Raw genomic sequence first — 15,204 nt, 5'->3', positions numbered from 1 at the left:
TCTTCTGCATCCTGCTATTTTATTTAACAAGTAGAAGTTCTTTTAACAAATAATAATTATTTTAAATCCACAATTATGCCCATTTTACAGATGGTGAGGTCAGAGCACAGATAGGCTGAGTACTTTTCCACAGCTATGCCACTTGTCAATGATGGAGCCAAGACTCAAATCTAGACGTTCTAGTTTTGACACCCCACAGAGTTGCTGCCATGATAATGTCCATCTGTGAGTTTATTTGCTTCTCTGCCAGATTGTGAGCCCCTAGAGACGAGGACTCGGATGATTTATGTTTGATTCAGGCAACCTTCACACAAAGACAGGCACAGAGTAAATGCCTAGAGAATGAATGTATTTGTTCAACAAATGGGTCAATGAACATGGTCAATGGAGACTTTCACCCTCTCTGGGTTTTCAAGTTCAATAGTCAATCAACAAAATTAGACGTTTTTTCATATGTGCCTTTTTGGGAATGGTTTTCCTGGCTCCTCTGCTTGTCCCCATCACAGCAGTATGAGTCCAGGCTCCAGGATTTATCCTGCCTCTTTCACTGTGCTTCGGGATATGGGGAGGGGTACAGGAAGAAGGCAAGGCCCATGGAGGACATGATGCTTTTGCTGAGTCATGAAGAGTGAGCAGGGCTATTGAGCAAGCTCCTGTCAGCCTTTTCATGTGGAGATAACACCATCAACATCTAGGATTCTAGGGGGTTCTGCCCTTTTTCTTGTCTGTGTAGACACAGACTCTTCATTCAACTCAGTCTCCCTCTGGTCATCTATCATCCGTCTATTCATCAACCCATACATCAATCCATCCATCTGTCTAACCATCATCTAGCCATCTACCTATTCATCAATCTATCTATTATCTGTCCATCATCTGTCCATTCATCTGCCCTTCATCCAACTTCCCATCTACCCAAAGAATAGTCATGGAGTGCAGACACTGCCCTAGTGTACCCCAGAGGTACACTGAGGCCAAGGGAAGAAGGATCCAGAGACCAAATGTAATGCCCACAATGACTCTAAACTCCAAGGTGTTCTACAGTCAGTTTGCAGTGATCCTGAGCCCATGGCCTAAGTGATATGTTGAACAACATACCCCTTGAGTGAATGCAAGAGTGGGCTGGATTGTTGACAAGGAATTGGAGATTGTGATCTTATGTCTTCTCATGGAAGAGCTAGCTGGCTTTTGGATCTGAGCATTGGACCACTCAGTATCCAATGTCTTGAGACCTGTGTGCATCCATCATTCAGAAATGAACTCCTCCTGATGGACATAAGCAGGGCCCAGAAATGACTCTTCCCTTCTGCCCAGCCCACACCCCGACTGACACTGCTTCTTGCTAGCCAGAGGCTGTAACCTGCATTTCTCTGCACCAACTCACCACACACACAGACCCCTTGTTCCTGGAATCCAGGCGGCTGCTTGGAGCCAATGCTGGAAATGGCCTCCCAACAGATGTGCCTTTAATTTGTTTCCGGGTCACTGGCCCCTATGCCCCAAGGAGGCTGCCTCCCAGGCAGGAGGCCCCAAAATAGCTGTATATGTGTGTCCCTGGCTGGGGTTATCCATCACTGCCCGGCCTCTGCCCCCGGATGCCTCTCTCTGGTGGCTGCCTCTAATCGGACCACTTGGCGTGGAGCAGGGAAGCCGGTTCTGTCCCCTCGGGTTATGGCCCCTCAAAGGGCCAATTGTAACCACATGGAAGGGCGGACTCTGCCCTGATCCTGGGTCAGCCAGAAAGCCCTTCCTACAAAGAAGCAGGAAGGTTTGCAGAAGCCCTACCACGCAGGCTCTGTGTGGTTCATGATGGCAGTCCTTTTCTTCAGCCCTGGTCCATTTATTTTTTTAGACATTTTTCTTTAAAGTATGTATTTGTTTGTGTTCTGTGTGTGGGTATGTACACATGAGTGCAGATATATGAGGAGTCCAGAGGAGGGCGACAGATCCCATAGAACTAGAGTTGCAGGCAGCTGTGAGCATTCCAATACCAAGTGCTGGGAACTGGGGTGAACTGGGATCTTCTGCAAGATCGGTCATGCTCTTAACCACTAAGCTATCTCTCCAGCCTCCTCATCCACTTCTTAATAGTGTATGCCATGGGCACCTACTACATGTTAACCAGGGCACCACACCCTTTCTCTGCATTGTGGCCAATCCTCTAGTTTGCTGGGAAATTCTGTAAGAACATCTCATCTCTTACCTTATCACAAGGGGAAACAATCTAAGAGAACCAGTCTTCCTCAACCAGGAAAAAAAAAAAAAAAAAGGAACAAGATAAAGGTCTGTGTGACTGAAACAGTGGCTTCCTCAGAATGACACAGTTTCTCTGCCTTCTCCTGGAGCAACAAAGGTTGCACAGGGTAGGCATTTGCTAAATCTGAATCTTTCTTCTCTGTCTCTTTGTCTGAAATGAGGTCAATGCACAATAAAATTATCCAATGGGATTATGTGAAGGTTAAATATGGCAACTCAGTCTGGGGAGATGACTAGTAAGCTGCTGTTCAAATACAAGAGCTTGAGTTTGAGTTACAGAATTTTTAAAAAAGAAAAACTATAACCAGGCCTGGTGATATATGTTTGTAATCCCTACACTGGGGAGATAGAGACATCAGAATCTCTGGGACTCCCTGGCCATTCACTTTAGTTTAATCAAGGAGCCCCAGGTTCTAGTTTGTCTGCCCCCCCCCCCAAGCAATGTAGATTTTCCTCAAGGAACAACATCCCAGATCAGCCTCTGGCCCCCAAATTTATGTGCATATATGAGCATGTACACTTGCACACCTGAGTGTACACATGTGTGTATGCACACAAAATAAGATAAAACTCATAGATATGGGAACACATGCAAAGAGCGTAGCACAGGTCTTTAGCCAAGCAAGACATCTTGATACACACAGGAAAGGCCTAGCGAGTGGCCAGTGTACAAGAAGCGTGGGAGACATCTGGCACATTTACACAGCAGAGAGTCAGAGAAGGCACCGCAACCTGACCCTCAATTCCACAAGGGAACAAAACACAGAGCCTGGCCATTCTGTGTCATTCCAAAAAGCCAGAGAGGGGATGTCAAAGAGAATCCCTCCAGATGTGCTCGACAGATCAAAAGCACCGCTCCAATCAGGCCATCAACACCTCTCCCCAGTGGATGGTAGATGGCAGGGCTCGTTACTGCCTATCACAGCAATTATGAAGGCTTTATCTTAGCGTCTGAAGGTCTTTACAATTTGCCCCCAGTGTGAATAACCAGCCTCACTTCCCATCTGCCCTCACCCCTAACCATAACACCCCTTGAGCTGGAAATATTCCACGTACTCTGAATTTTCCTGGCAATTTCATGTTTATCAGCTTTTTTCAGGTGTTTTTTCAGCCTGAGCTACTCATTCATATATTTTTCTCTCCCTCCATTCCTCCCTCCCTCTGCTCTGCTCCGCCCCCCACATGCCCCTGGCATCCCTTTCTCTCCCTCCCTCCCCCCACCCCCCAGTTTCTGTTTTGCACACCTCACTCGGTTCCCCGGGAAAGTTACGTTTTCCACACCTCATCACTGTCTCGGAGTAATCACCCTTCATCTGTGTTTAAAAATAATTTACTGTTTAACTTAAATCCTAAGTCAGGGGCCAGGTCTTCAAGTCCAAGTCTGGCATACTGCCTGCTTTTGTCAATAAAGTTTTATTAGGACACAGACATGCTTCTGTGTTTGCCTATTATCTATGGCTGTGTGCACATGACTGCCCAGTTGATTCTGGGGTCACAAGGTGCTCCAACCCTACAGCATATATTCTCTCTTCCTCTAATAAGGAAGCTTCCAACCACTCACAGTCTGCTCAAATCACGTTTTATGTTCTCTCATGCCCATCCCACTGGCGCGATGCCAGGTCAACACCATGTGGCACTTTTCTCTGCCTATGAGTTTGTCGGGATCCTGGTCCAGTGCAGGATCAGGCACTCTGAAGAGTGTCCTGCCATTACCTTTTCCCCAGCATCAACTAATCCCCATTAAAGAGAATGTTTCCTCCTAAAATGCCAGCGACTGCCTGCTGTCAAACAGGGAAGCTGTAACCAACTCTATTTTCCCATTTCCTGCCCTCTCTCCCTCTTGCCCCAGATTCGAAGGCACAGGGACAAAATAGGCAGTAGAGAGAGACCCTTTCTCTCACTGTTCTTGGCCCAGAACTGGATGCTAAGACCCACGAGTGCAGTCAGCTCCCTTCATGCTCAGAGTCTGCTTTGGTGATTGTGCCTCCAATGGAGGCAATGACGTGTGTATGTGTTTGCACGCGTGCCTGTGTGTATGTGTGTGTGTGTGTCTATAGTGGTGAAAAAAAAATTCCAAATCATCAAATGTGCCTGTTGCCAGTCAAGGTCAGCGATGTGAACTCTGACTTTTTCCGGCTGTCACACTGCAGTCTCTGCAGGGCTGCTTCCTTATGCTTCTCGTTGGGCTTTTGATGTTAGAAATGGACTGCAAGCACCTTGCTGAGATGCCATCCGTAGTGCCTAAGCCCAGGAGTTGTAGTGTGCCCTACGGGGAAAATGCTGCAGTGAGACGGTCCTTCCTTCAGATCCTGCTGTTGGCCGCAGTTCAGTGTGAGTGAGTCAACAGCTACCACATACGTTATCTTTTTCCGGGAACACACATCAGACAATATTATGCATTGTGGGTTGATGAGACAGTAACAGGAACCTAACTATGTGTCACCCCAGGAGCTGCTGTTGGTATAGTTTGTGGCGTTTTGATCAATAATGGCAATGAGCTGTTTAGCAGTTTGCCAGCGGAGTATGAAGCCTCCAGGAAACGCTCCAGGTCGTTTAAAGGAGCTGATGCTTCGCTTTCTGTGGTTATTGAGCCTGTGCCTCTCTTCCCAATGAAGCAAGCTGGGCTTGGTGGCTCTAGAAAGATGGGTCACAGGAGGTGCTACATGCTGAAAACAGCAGCCAGCTAGCTCTCTCAAGTTCTGTGGAGCCTGGAGTGTCTTCCTCCTCCCTCACTGCCTCTAGCTACACAATCCGGAAGCTGGATCAGATGATAGATATGCCCCCTCCCCGCTCCCCCCCACCCCCACTCTGAAATTCTGACTGGTTGTGACATGCTAAGGTTCAAGAAAAAAAGATGCAAATCTTTGTGTTCTGGGAATGGTATGATTTGTGGAGTATTTCCCCTGAAGCCAGTTCGAAGTTCACCCAGATCTTCATTCTTTCACCAATCCCCTGATTTTTAGATGTCACAAACATTTATTGGGTAGCTATGATGTCATAAAAAAAAAAAAAACAATGACTTTCACCTATCTTTTTACATTAAGGCAAAATGAAACAAACAAACAAAACTCAAGCATATCAGCCAGGTAATGTTCTAAAGTGCTTTGTATTGACTATCTTGGAATTTTATGAACTCACTACAGTTTCACACATCAGGCAACTGAGGCATGTGTATTTAATGTGTTGTTCCAAACTGGCATGGCTGGGGTGTGGGCACCACAGAATGCTGGCATCTGTCCTTGTCTAACACCTATGGATCTTGTGGTCCATGTTCCGACCCCTTGCATCCATTCAACCAAGCCTCGTTGCTCACTGACAGCAGGAACATCATTGGAAGTAGTTAGTAATGTGCATGCTCAGGCTGGGTTCCAGATCCGCTGAACAAGATGTGCGTTTCCACAAGATGTGCGCGCACGCGCACACACACACACACACACACACACACACACACACACACACACACACGACTCATTTGTACCTATGTCTGAACCGTATCATCGTAAACCGTATGACCTTCCTATGGTTGATAAGTAAGCCATGCTAGCTGGGTCAAATAGAGTACTGAAGCCTCATGAGAAAAAAAACAACGAGATGGAGACCTGGTACCAAACAAGGCGTGTCTTCCATAGCATCCATGGCCATCAAGGAAAGTAGAGACTTTATTCAACGTCAGGGTCAGGTTCACAGTCATGTGCTTGTGAGATGAGGCTGTGGGAGAGGAGGTCCTCCAAAAGAGTGGGCAGTGTGTACTGCTGGCCAGCAGCAAACATCTGCCTGGGATTTCAAAACCTTAGTGCTGGGTCACAAAACCCAGGGGTGTCAGGCATAGAAAGGCCAAGGCCGACCTGGGGTCTACTAGGCAGTTTCACCAGAAGCAACTGGTGACAAATAAGAAAGGGATTAGGAATGATGGCAACTGTGTGCTTCAGGCCAGGAGCAAGCGCATGAAGAATTTGGATACCTTCCAAGTGGGTCAGCTTTCTTATTGTGTAGTTTTCCCAGGAGGCAGCCAGGCTGATCTCTGTGGCCTCTTGCTCAGGGACCATCTGCTTGCATCTTTTAGCCTGAGTACCCCCAAGGACTAGGAAACTCCTTCTATCCCAATACAAGCTCACCTTGTATCTGATGTATAAGATCCCAGAACTAGAAAAGCATTCTGGGAGACTAGCTGGAGTCCCACTGTAGCTTCCAGACTCTACCTTGGAGACGTGGTTTAAATCACTGAGCCACATGTTAGTACTTCAAATATGGGGAGCTGGTATCTGGTCCCCAGGTCCAAGGTCTGGTCATGAGCCACCTAACCTTGGGTGATGTTCATGGAAGAAGGTCTTAGAAGTTGGGAAGAATGTGTGTTGTCTGTGAATCCCCAGTAGCCTTGCTGATGTGCACGTGGGAGGAGCCTGGTGGAAAGCAGATGTTGGTTGCATGTTCCAGGGATAAGTTGAAGACAAGAAGAGAGGCAGGGAGGCTGATGGCAGAGGGGAGCCCACAGAAAGACCACAGTATGTTCGGCAGCAACTCTTCTTTGGGATGGCTCGGGGAGACAGGGGCACCCCATGAAAGTTCCAGGAATACACCCAGGTCTACAGAAGAGTTCTGGGCTGGCATGCAAGGAGGTTCAGGGATTGTGAGTGCTGAGGTCATGCTTATACAGGTTCTTCCACAGAACCAGCCCTGCACACTCAGGAACACACACCTTTGTTTGAACCTTATTTTTCTCGATAATAAAACAGGACGATGAGGATGGGCTTTAGGGTGTATCAAGTGTTTCCATTCACGGAATAGAGGCTGCCATGCCTGGAACATGGAAGAAGATATGTAAGACCTGTTGGAGGGCAGGAATCCATTATTGGTGTCTAAGGCAAGTCGTTTACTCCTTGAGTAAAACACATTTCTTGAGTGCCCATTTGCAACCTGGGGTTCCATGTCCACCTGATCTGTGGTGAAGCCGACCATCACGGTTCACATTCGGTCCCTTTCTTCTCCACTACTCTGGGGTAGCATTCCCAGTCCCTTTGCATGAACAAGGGAACTGAGATTATGAAGTTCAGAGAGGTTGGGTAAGGACCTGAGGCTGCACAGCTCCAGAGTTAGAAGACCAAGATCCTTTCCTCCAAGTCCCCATTCATCTCCTTGTCGGATGGGCCAAGGAGGCTTTCGGAGCTGAGTGACCACTCCCAAGGCTGGACTTTTCCAGACAAGGGGGCATAAAGAAGGCAGCCCCAGACTCCTAGCTCTACTTTAGGCTTTGGAACTAAGAAGCCTTCTTGTGTATGTTGAGCCCCCCACAAAGGGTGGGTGTCATCCCAGCTCCTGTGGGCAGCACCCCTCCTCTGGAAAGGCTAATCAACTGCAGGTAATTGAATGCTGCCTGGTGACCCCTTCCTCCCCAGCTGAGCTCCAGTGTAGACTGTATGCCCTTTCCTCCTTCAGCCCCCCCCCCCTTTTTTTCCAATTCTGTGATCTCAATACTTGAAATCATCTTTAATTTCCTTCAGGAATGAGCAAGCATTTAGAGGTTTAGCTTCAATTATGACCCCCCACCCACGCACCCAAAAGAAAAAAAAGTTTGACCCAAATTTTAAGCCAAATAAATTAGGAAATTACAGAGCTGAGGATATGAAACAAGGAAAAGGCTAGGCTGAAGTCATTCGCTTGGGAGACACAGCCTTGTGCTGGTCTCCTGGCCTCCCTGCCCACCTGCGGGGCTTCACTACATAAAGGCTCAATACTTGCCCCTGACGGCTCTTTCTTGGAGGCCCTCCTTCACTGCCTAGGTACCTGAGGTCACTCCAGCCTCGTGGCTTCCATGGCCCATTAGAGAAGGCCTCTGTATCTTACCTTTAACGCCCAATGTCTTCACCTTTCCTCACCAATGCACAAATGGAACCCATAGTGCTCAAGGCTGCCAGTGTTCACGTGGCTAAGCTGGTTTCCCTTGTCCCCTGGGAAGACCCAATCACTCCCCGGCACTTTGCTTGGGAAGCCTTTCTCAACCGCTTCAAACCGGGTAGTGGGTAAGTCCATGGGGGCCTGAGCCCTCAGCCTCTCCAGCTCCCGCTCTTTGTCCCTCTTGTCAAGGGCTGGTTGGCCACTCATCTTCCACTCCAGCCACTAGTACTTTTTCCTCCTGACGTTGTTCTATTCTTCCGACCTGAAATGTTTACCCCAGAATCCTCTCTGCCTGCCCAGAAGTTCATGGAGACATCAGAGACCTCCCTCCTCCAGGTATCTGCTTTCTTGATTATGGACATAGGTTACACACTTCCTCTGCACTCCCACGGAATCAGCTGCAGTTGCACAACATAGCACACTGTTTTTCCCAGTAGATTGTGAGCTTCTTAAGGACAGGTTTTTATTTGATTATGGGAAGGAAGTGGAGGGAGGAGGAAGGGACAGAGGGAAGAAGGGGGGGGGGCCGGGGGGAGGGAGGGAGGAAGAAAGGAAGAAAAGGAGGAAGGGAGAAAGGGAAGAAGGGAGGAAGGGAGAAAGGAGTCAGGGAGAAAACAGGGGAGATAAGGAAGGAGAGAAAGAGGGAAGAAAGGTTGTAAGTTCCTGACACATTAAAGGAAGTGCCCTGGTCATGCTTGGGTGGGATGGAGTTTCAGAAGAGCAAATGAAGCTAAGCTGATTCTGATGCTACTGGGAGAAATCGATTTACCAAGCAAGCTACCAAGTCCTAGTGATCTGGCAACTATTAGGATAATCACTTTCAGTCTCATCTCCACAATGAATGAATGGACAGACAGACAGACAGACAGACAGACACACATACACACACACACACACCACATTCACCATACACACACAGACACACCACACATACACCATACACACACAGACATACACACCACACCTATACTATACACACAGACACACACCACACTTACACCATATACACACAGACATACCATACTACACTTCCACCACACACACACACACACACACACACACACACCTCAAACACTCATACACACACATCCCATACACAAACAGAAACCCCATACACACATACACACATATAAACACACATACTACACACACACAAACACCACACACATGTACACACCCCATATACACACAGACACACCACACACATACCATACACAAACAAACACACCACACTTATATATACATATACACACCTCACACAGATACACACACAGACACACCCCAACACACCCTGTATACACAGACATACCACACATACACACATAAACACGCACATAAAAATGACACACACATGCATGCAGCCCATACACACACAGACACACCACACATATACCATACATACACACTACACATATATACACACATACACATCTCACACAAACATATAAACCTCCCCACACACAGACACACCACACACATGTACACACACCCCGTACATACCGCACATCATACACACACATACCCCATACACACACACAGACACATACCCCATACATACAAACATGCCACACACACACACACACACACACACACAGGCACAGACATACCACACATTTGGACCACAACCTGGCCCATCGCTAGCCCACTGTCCTTTCTTTCCTGTCATAACTGAGAAGATACAGGAAGAAGAAAGTTCATGAGTGGCACAGGAAAGGGACATCTGAGATAAGATTGGCTATCCAAGGCTACCTGTGACATCAGGGGAAGCTTCACTGGAATAGAAGGAAGGAAGGAAGGAAGGAAGGAAGGAAGGAAGGAAGGAAGGAAGAAAGGAAGAAGGAAGGAAGGAAGGAAGAAAGGAAGAAGGAAGGAAGGAAGGAAACCCTGCACTGAACTTGGAGAGTGAGCAAGCTCCTGAGTGCATGTGTCCAGGATGGAAAAACAGCATGTTCCAGGCAGAGAGACCCCCTTTGAGCACCTTTGCTCTGCCTCATCTCCATGCAGACAGTTCCTCCTCACCGAAACCCTGATCTTTCTCCTCCCAACAGACCTGTCCCACAGGTGAGCCCCAGCCCAGGTGTCACCTTCTCTGTTTATGGCTACCATCCTGGTCTGTTTTCTTTCCAAGTGTGAGCCTGGTGTCTCCCTTCTTCCTAGCCTGCAGTTCTCTCGGAAACAGGCGCTATTTCCTTCAGATTATCACCTGCTGAGCTGGACAGGCATGCAGGAGCCTAAATTGCATGTGTGCAGCTGTAAATACCAGGCACAGTGTGGAGCAATAGGCCACAGAAATCAATCCACACCATCAGCGTGCAGTCTTTTCCTCTCCCCAGTGCTGGCCTGTGCTCTGTGCGTGCTGCGGATCTGGTAGCATCGTCTTTCCAGGGCACAGTTATATAGAACAGGGAGCAAAGCTTAGAGTCAAGATCTGGTGTCACATGTGAGGAGGTTTTATCTGTAATTCAACATTCTCCCTCCGCACTCCTAATGTCCTTACTGTTTGTCCCGAGACAGGGAGAGTCTATGTGAGTCTGCCCTAAGGATTCTTCAAAATACTCTACAGAGAAGAGAGAGAGGAACATCAGAGCATGTGCCCTAAAGTTCTGGCTCTTTCCTAAGTGAAGAGGCAGGTGTCTGGTGACCCTGGGCCCTGGCCTGACCCTCCCTCTATGAGTACCAAAGACCTAAGAGGCAAGCTCAGAAGCATCCAGAGAGGGTTTGTAGGCTGAACAGCAAAGCAGACTGTCCTATATTATCTAATTTTTCTGGCACGGAAATTCCTGCCCTCCCAGCCAGCGGTCGGGAGCTCACCCCAGGCATAGCGTTCCAGTGAGGTCACCCCCGTGTAATGTGAATCAGAAACACATGCCCCGAGTGTAGCTTGGGCCCGGCAAGCTTGGGAAGCTATGCTGTAAAGAGACCATTACAGTTCCAGAAGTTGTCACCATATGTGTTTTGTACGGCCCTCACCCCTGCTCTACCCCTGGACAGTAAGTACCGATAGTGCTAAAGTCACAGAAACATCCCATAAATGGAACACAAAACCCAACAGAGTAGAAAACAGTTTTATACCCGTATCCTCAGTGTGCTCTGTCCACATGATGCCCCTGTGCTCTGCTCTACAGATGGTCAACACCCCCCTCCTTCTCCTGTAAGAGAGCAAGCACAGAGAGAGATAAGTGCGTAAGCCCAAAGCTAAAGCATTTATTCAGTTGCACAATCCCTTATCCTTCCCTACTCATTGCCAGGCACGACACTGCTCATTTCACCATCACAGCCATCTCCAGAGGCAGAATTGATATCTTCATTGTACAAGTGGAGCGGTGAAAGCCACCAGAGACAAAGGAATTTCTCCGGAGTCGTGCTTCTGGCAAGTGGCAGATCTGGAACTCAGACAGCCCATCCCATAATGCTGTGTGTTCTCTCTGAAGAATGGAAAGCCCCATGAGAGCATTGCTCAGCCTCAGGTGGTGCAAGCAGAATGCAGGAAGCAGGAAGCAAGGCTAGATCTGAAACCCGGAAGGACTGGAAAAGAAGCCTTGCAGACCTGCCCAGGCACCTTCCCACTCCTCCCCCCAGGAATCTGAGCAATGCTGGATATGTGACATAGGCCTTCAGCAGCTTCTTGGTTGAGCCTTTAAGATGAATGAGGGCACAGTGGGAGAGCAGCCCTTGGGCTGGACTCTGGGCATCAGAAGCAGGCTCACAACTATCTCATTGTGTAAGCATCAGACACAGGGATCCATAGGAGCCACATGCAAATAAGCCAATGGCTGTGGGTGGGTGGCTAAGGCCAAGAATTGTAGAAGTAAAAGAACAGATCTAAAGAAGCTTGGGCACTTGTGCACATAGCTCAGTACTTGGCTTGTGAGAGACCAGGCCTCAATCCCCAGCCTGGTTCATCCATGAAGGGCCTATTGGCAATGTTGCAAGGAGATCCTGCTGAAATATCCTGCCCTCTATACTCCCTTCCACAGCTTAAAGCTGGTGTGTTTGTGTACACACAGACTGAGCTGGTAGCACTCGGGAGGCAGAGGCAGATGGATCGCTATGAGTTTGAGGCCTGCCTGATCTATGAAGCAGGTCCAGGACTGCTAAGGCTACACAGAAAGACCCTGTCTAAAAAAAAAAAAAAAAAAAGGCTGCCCGTACAGGCTCACATATTCTAATGCTTAGTCATCAGGAGGTGGAACTGTTTGAAAGGATTACAAGGATTGGGGAGGTATGGCCTTGTTGGAGGAAGTTCGCCAGGGGTGGGTTTTGGGGTTTCAAAAGCCCATGACAGACCCAGAGTCAGTCAGTCAGTCAGTCAGTCAGTCAGTCAGTCAGTCTGTCTGTCTGTCTCTGTCTCTGTCTCTGTCTCTGATCTCTCTCTCTCTCTCTCTCTCTCTCTCTCTCTCTCTCTCTCTCTCTCTCTCTCTCTCTCCCTCTCCTCCTTCTCCTCCTCCTCCTCCTTCTTCTTCTTCCTCTCTCTCTCTCTCTCTCTCCCTCTCCTCCTCCTCCCTCTCTCTCTGCGAGTTTCCCATGGATCGGGATGTAAAGCTCTCAGCTATTTCTCTAGAGCCTTGCACGCTGTCAAGCTCCCTGCTATGATGATAACAGACTAAACCTCAGAAGCTGTAAGAAAGGCCCCAATTAAATACTTTTCCTTATAAGAGTTGCCTTGACCATGATGTCTCTTCACAGCAATAGGGCAGTGACTAAGAATACAAGCACAGGTGGAAAGTTGAGCAGATCAGGCGTAAGTGTGTACCCTGGCACAATCAGTTCCCACTGGACAAACAACAGTAGAATGACCCTTCTAGTTCGAACTGACCTGCCATTCAAATGGCCATTCCTCTTCTGATACCTCACTCTCACAGGCACCTTTGCTAACCAGACAAGTGAGCAACCCCTTCCCGCAAAGCATCTTTTCCAGGTGAAGAGGCAGAAGTAGCTGTTTAGTGGCAGAGCTAGCACTAGGAGCAGGGTTTTGTAGCCCTGCTTGAAAGATCCTCAGGATATGCCCTGCTGCCTTGAGTCTGGGTCATGCCTTCCCTCTAGGCTCTGTGAGCTGTCTCCTGCTTCCTGCAGCTGTCAGCCTTGATTATTCCCTCAGCTTGTAAGCCATCAATGCTCTGCCTTATCCTTCCCCATCATGGGCTTTCTTCACATAGCTGGGTTGTCTTTGCCTGGGATAATTCGATTGGATGCTTATTTTGTTTTGTTTTCATAATTGTATTTAAAACATAGCTGTAGCCTGGGCTAGCCTGGACCTCTCGATTGTTCTGCTTTAGCCTTCCTGCTACTGGGGTTGCAGACATATACCACGGCACACAGCTAAGGTGCTTGAATCAAGAGAGAATGTTTAGACTTTGTTATGGCAGGAGGATGTGCTATCCCACTATTCTGATTTGCGTGCTAGAGGCAAGGGGGAAGGAGAACAAAATGCTGGTCAAGATTAAGTTGACTAAGAGTGGCTAATGGCCTAGTTTACCCTCTGAGCATTGAAATTTTAGCTACAGGGGATCTTTTGAGTGTTTGGGGCCTAAGTATACATCTGAAGGGGTGTGTGTGTGTGTGTGTGTGTGTGTGTGTGTGTGTGTGTGTGTGTGTGTGTGTGTAGTGGGCAGGAGAGATGGCTCAGTGGTTAGGCACACTGCTTGTTCTTCCAGAAGGCCAGAATTCAAGTCCAAGCACAGCACCCACCTGGTGGCTCACAACCCTGTGCATCTCCAATCCCAGGGAATCCAATGCCCTCCGGCACTTTTCATAGTCAAACCTATATACAGGTGAATATTCATACGCATAAAATAAAATCTCATAAAAAGAATCCTCTGACAAGTGCACAAAGGAACCAGTGCTTAAAGATTTATTTTCTGTCTGTGTGTGGTGGGGGTGACCACAGAGACTAGAGATGCCTGATGCCCAAAGCTCAAGCTACAGGCAGTTGTGAGCCGCCTAGTGTGGGCGCTAGGATTTGAAGTCAGTTCTTCTGGAAGAGCAACACACACTCTGAACTGCTAGGCTATCTCTCCAGCCCCTATGTAAGATGCCTTCATTGAGGTTTTCTTTTCCTTTTTAAATCCAGAACACCATAAAATTGTCACACACCACCACCACCAACACCACCACCATCAGAAATGTACTAGAAACGCTGTATACAACTCCACTGCAGAAACCACTGACAAATTGCACTCCATTGAGGCAGCAGGAGGAAAAGCAGGGTGAGTATTTATGGATGCTGTGCTCCCTAGGGGGTTCTTAATAAGTGTGCAACACCAGAGACTCCATGGAAGTGTGTGGTGTGTATTTGTGTGTCTGCGTGTGCACAATGCATCATGCTGTGTGGATTCTTATTCTTCATTTTCTCCTCATTGAATTGGAAAGAGACTTGGTCCCCTGAATTCCTTTGTCCCTTTCTGAGAACAGGACAGATGTGCAGGGCCTGGCAAGTGTCTGTGATCTGGGCAAAAACATCTGCTTCCAGCACAAACCAAACACAGCAGCAGGAGCCAAGAACCTTCCGTTGTACCCGCTACTGTTTGACTGCTTTTATTAATAACTTGGGAGGACTGCAGGCAAGGGCTTCTGGCAGGAATGAAGGGAAATGATCCAAGAAAAAACCCAAACCCATAAATAAGTTAAAGTCACTCATGGAGGGTGTTTGATCTTCCTCCGCCTTTTTTTTTTTTTTAAATAAATGAAATATGAGCACTTCCCTTTAGAACTCTGCAGGTAGAGGAAGAAGTGAAGAGGGCTCCACCTGAAGGGTTATGGCAGAAGGGTTGGGGGCCCAGATACGTCACTTTTGAGCTATGACCTCTTCTGGTTGAGTCTTTGAAGGTGGGGGCAGGAGTTAGAAAATCAGGACTTAGCAGTGAAGAGAATAACAACATGAAGGAGAAAGAACATGAGCTTCGGAACAGACTAAACTAAATTTGAACCAATTGCTATGTCTCAGTATGTCAGGCAGGTCCATCATCTAGAATGTGTGCTTCCCTTGTCTCACCTGAAGGAAATAATAGCACCTGACATAGTGTTGCCACAAACTGATTGAGGGAGGTGACTATCTTA

Source organism: Acomys russatus, chromosome 1 (assembly GCF_903995435.1).
Source record: "Acomys russatus chromosome 1, mAcoRus1.1, whole genome shotgun sequence".
Taxonomy (NCBI): Eukaryota; Metazoa; Chordata; class Mammalia; order Rodentia; family Muridae; genus Acomys; species Acomys russatus.
The sequence above is the reverse complement of the archived record's forward strand: the minus strand, read 5'-3'. Positions refer to the sequence as shown.